This window comes from Montipora foliosa, chromosome 1, assembly GCF_036669935.1.
Source record: "Montipora foliosa isolate CH-2021 chromosome 1, ASM3666993v2, whole genome shotgun sequence".
NCBI classification, from domain to species: Eukaryota; Metazoa; Cnidaria; class Anthozoa; order Scleractinia; family Acroporidae; genus Montipora; species Montipora foliosa.
The window spans coordinates 46608737-46613736 of NC_090869.1; the positions used below are offsets into that span (position 1 = coordinate 46608737).

Here is a 5000-nt window from a genome sequence, read left to right on the forward strand (position 1 = left end):
CGTATTTGTAATGTAGGACCAACTACGTTGGTTCTCAAACGTTTGTGTGATCTAACTACGTTAGATTCTACTTTTTTTCAGTTGTTTCCTTCTTATCTTCTATAGAAATCGACTTGCTTGATGCGACGCACGTGTGCAATGACTTGACGCATGCGCTGTGCTATCTCATGGGCTCTCCATGCCTCCGGTCATGTGATAGAATTTACTTTGGAATTCACCAGTTTGGCAATGAATTTTTCTTTTAAAAGAAAACAAGCACACCCTCAGCGAGCGAATGGAAAAGGAGTCAACTCGTCAAGAGCCAGCGAATTGGAGTCACACTAAAATTAGAAGCCATTAAAAAAAACGTTTTTAGTTCAAGGTCAAGGAAGAGTTTTACTGAAGTACTTTATTCCACTTCCTCTCTGAAAACGATATCATCCACATTTTTATGTATTTCATTGAAACACGCCAGCTCGGCTTGGAACAATTAAAGAATCGGCAAATTCGGCAATGCAACCAAGAAAGGACGAACTCCAAACAAGATCCGCTCGATACCTCTTACTAACCGAGTTCGAGGTCCGTACTGTAAGTTACGGACCGAGTTTTTTCCCGTTGATTTATGGCCCAAGCGCTTCGCGCTTGGGCTGTAAATCAACGGGAAAAAACGAGGATCCGTAACTTACAGTACGGACCGAGAAAACGAGGTTAGGAAGATATTTATTATATCTCTGAGGTTAACCGGCGCGCGGGCAAGGAAACTAGTCAAAGTGAAGCGGAAGGTTCAACTGCCACAAAGAATGCCGTGCCAAAATACCAAAAACTAAATCTCCTTGGCTGTTAAGTTGGAAATAGTTGCTTGCAAGATTCAAACAGTTTTCAGTACAAGTTTATGCAACAGAAATGACATGAAAAACTCGCTAGATGATGTTTTGTCGAAATTTTAAATTTAGCGGGCTGTACAGCGGGCCGTACTGTAGAATACTGCCCGCTAATTTAGCCAATTACAGCGCGCGTACTATCTGAGAGACATAATAAAACACTTAAATAACGTTTAGGTGCCTTAAACAAACTTCTGAAAACAAAAGCTAGTGAGATTCACCCTAATTTACGAGAACTTATTGCGATTACGTGTTTATAACATAAGGGCAAAATTTTCTTGTCACTGTCGAGGCACAACAAAAACCGCTTGGGCAAAGGGATTAAAAAAGCACTTGTTCGCTCGCATTTTAGAGCAAAACAAAGAAACAAATCAACTTTTTCTTTATGTCCAAAAGAGTACAGATAATTGTTATTTAATCCCAGTTGACAATAAAAACTCGATTTTCATTCCTGAACAAAGGAAGAACCGATTAAACCACTTTTTAAAAATACGCATCCACTTTAAATAACGCATCCGTAACGGTTTAGTGCCCAAGGAAAGAATTTGAGGAGTAACTTCTTGCACTAAGTATGAGCTATTACTGGTATTCTGTTTTGTCGTTGTCGTTCTCTTTCGCTCTCCTTTCGTTTCTGTTCCAGACATAGGTCCTCCAGACATCATGCAACCTTATCAGAGCTTCTAAAGATATGCCAAAAATTGTAATACAGAGAAAAAAGCAGCTCTTAACAAATTAAAAATACACTCTCAGCTTTAAGTTTATATTCCTCCGATGCTTGACTTGAATAACTGCGTAGCCACCAGTGTGGACCACAGCTATCATGATATGTCAAACTGGATTGAAACCAGCAAAAAATACAGAAAGAAAACATTTTCCAAACCGTTTTCCACCTGAACACGAAAAGCGTTGACTGTGTAAGAACTATACTTGAGTTAGCATGGCCGTGTAGCCGCGTGGAGCCACAGAAAGCGCCCGAAAAATGAAGCCTCGTTCATGTTTAGGTGAGTTAACCTGGGTTGAGCCTGGAATCCAATAAAAACCAGTACCTGGTCAGAGGTCAGCCCGCGATATGGTCACGTGATACTGGTCAGCGGATACCTTGCTTTGCCAGGTGTCAATTGATCAAAAGATGGATGTCCAATATCGAAGAGGTGTATGCTGTAAACTAGCATGATACTTTTCTCATTGGCATACATGAATGGGTGGACCGTACGGACGGTTGATGACGTCATGGCTATAAAACCAAGATTTCTCGCAGGGATGGGTTACCATATTTTCTTAACAATGGTGCTCCGCGTTCGGAGCTCCGCTATGATGATCTCCAGTTTGGAAGCAAAAACGGTTCTTGCACTTTCTTTAAGATTAGTCGATCTGGCAGCACTTTTTTAGTCCACTCATTTAGGATTTGTAGCGATTTTATTCGCTGACACAAGTCAAGAAAGGACTTGTATTAGCCATGGTTTACACACGATAGGTCTGTTTCTTGTACCATCAATGTTTGTGTTGTTCGAGGTGCCGGTTTGGTAGATTGGTGGCTTTTTTCGCATATTTAATTTAGGCAATGCATCAAATCTCGGCTTCTTCTTTGTCATTTTCTCAGATATAACTGTAAGAAAAGGGCAAAAGGTTCGCATAAATGTAAACCCATCGCAAAATCAAGATGAATTCGTGGGCTTAGGTACAAGCCTGGAACATGTAAACACGAAGAAAAACAACAAACTCACAAGCTTCTAGTCACATATTTCGATATCTTCTGGTGCAAAGTGCTTTTCGCAGGTATACACTCTGTCCTTCTTTATCTCCTTCCTGAAATGGGCGTCCATATCTCTCGTCTTTTTTATTTCGCCAAGCCACTCTTCTCGCCATCTCCTGTGGGCTTCGTCCTTTGCCAAAAGGAGTTTCCAAATTCCAAATTCCGATCCCTTTTGCTCTGCGACACGACCCACAACCAAAAACCGAACAGTTGTCGCCTGGCATTTCCGAGTTACAACTCTTCTCTTTAAAATTAGAGGGATCAGATTGTTTTAATCAGAAACTAGACCCTCCGTGAGGGTACACTGGGTTGCCTGTGGTACGTGCACCGTTCCAGACAATTTTTTTCAAGTTGGGGGGGGGGGGGGGGGGGGAGGGGGTCATTAAGACCATTTAAGGAGTCACCCAGAAGTCATACCAGCAGAGGCCCTTTGGCTCACAGGTCCTCACACGTTTGTACGACAAAACAGATCCTTTTCTCAGGTTAAAAACCTGGCTACCGGCCTATTAATTAATCATTTGTCAGAAAGAAGCAATTCCTGTTTTCTTTAGAAAAAATAAACACGCATTGCTTACGTGTGGTATTGACGTAACACAGCGATTTATTCCATATAAAATGTCAACTGAGCTGTGTGTTGTCTTCCAGGAAATTCAAGTTGTCCTTGCGTAATATGTAGTTTTAACAGTGCACGATATTGTTTTGGTATTGTCTATCATTGTATTGCCATGGTAGAAGTCTTGGGTAAATAGCCTGAGAAGACATGTGGTTACTAGCAAAGTACTGAACCCAGAAAGATTGAAGAAGATAAATGGGAAGTGAGAAACATTGGCTTCTGGGCTGACATGCTGATAATTTTCAAGCTCCCTCACAACTTCTCTCACCACAAGTTTAAGCGTGCCCTCTGAGCAGATTTGTAATACTAAAATTTACTAAAGTTAACCGTATCCGGTGGGGTTAGTATCTGGATGGGTGACCATACCCCTTCGTAAAACAGAAGCATTGGACCGAAAATACTATTAACGCTAACAAATGCGAACTCAGCAAGGTACAGATTTTGTTAGCTTGCTTTATGTTTACTAAACACTGCAAATAACTAATTACTCCAGTCACTACAATGCGTACCAATCCCTTACTTTTAATGTAGTGTCTCACACTTGCAAACGGCAGGTTAACCTTAACCCTAACTCGCAGTAAAAGCTAACCATTTTAAAATGGGTGCTTAAACTTAAATACAGCTTCTCAGCGCTATTTGAAATGGATGTTTTATAGACTTAAAGTGCCCCTAACCCTTCAACTTATTTTTTTGGGGGTAGATTTTGACATCTTTCAAGAACTCATTTTCGGAAAATTTTTTCACAAATATTGAATCCTTATTTTTTTGCCAGAGCTTGAAGTTAGTGAAATTTGTAATTTTCTGCGCGCTATAAGCCCTGCTGGACAAATTACTCTCTCGTGGGCTCGTTAGCAACAAGCCAATGAGAAGCGTCTGATACCTAACACCTTTTTTTAGCTGTGACGTAAGAAAAGGACACCACTCCATGACATAAGAGTGCGAGTTCGAAGATTATTTGTGAAAACTTACAATCGGACTGAAAATATGTCCTCTTCCAAATAGTTTTCCGACTCAAGTACGGAAGAGTATCTTTTGGACGATTCGGAATGCCTGGATTTTCAAGAAATAGAGACGGAGTAACGAGAAAATCAAGAACTTTTATCAGAAAGTTCGACTGCCGACAAAGAATCAGACAGCGAATTGCAAGCGTATATGGACGAGCCTCTCACTGATGAAGAATTGCTCAAAAATTATAGACAACAAAAAGAAGAAAAAAACAAGCAAGAAGAAGTTCTTAAGAAGCGGCTAGCAGACGAAACCAGCGGACTTTAGCCCTCGGATCGCTATCAAAAGGAATCTTATGCATGCCGATTCCTTTCTGTTTATTGTTAGAGTTGCTGCATCCATAAACCACGGACTTTTCAACCATTTTCTCTGTGTTCTTCACACATCCCAACAACTCAAGCTTGCACGATGTCTTTTTCTTACGTCACGCTCGATACTTTGGCCGGGTTAGCCCGGATTCAATATTTTTGAAATTTTTTTCGAAAATAAGTTCTTGAAAGATGTCAAAATCTACCAAGAAAAATAAGTTGAAGGGTTAGGGGCACTTTAAATACTGTTCATCAGCGCTATTTGCGGGCAGTCCGTAGTTTCCATACACCTCCTGAAATGCTAACCGTTTTAAATAAGTGCTTAAACCTTACTGAGAGCTTAACCTTAATTACTGAAATGCAGGCAGTGTCCCTAACCTTACATGAAAGCTCACCATCCAAAATAAGTGCCTAACCGTCATCACTAAGCTGAGCATTTAACCCCAAACACTAAAAAGAAT

The 5000-nt window shown here is 40.6% G+C and overlaps 1 protein-coding gene across 1 annotated transcript in view; it reads right to left on the bottom strand.

Annotated features, from left to right (window-relative positions):
- LOC137978418 (uncharacterized) overlaps window positions 1-198 on the bottom strand; it is a 3028-nt gene extending 2830 nt beyond the window's left edge. Inside the window, exon 1 of the mRNA XM_068825340.1 lies at window positions 1-198. This exon is cut by the window's left edge and continues 1092 nt beyond it. The gene's annotated coding sequence lies outside the window, so the exon portion shown is untranslated.
- Between the last annotated feature and the right edge of the window lie 4802 nt (window positions 199-5000).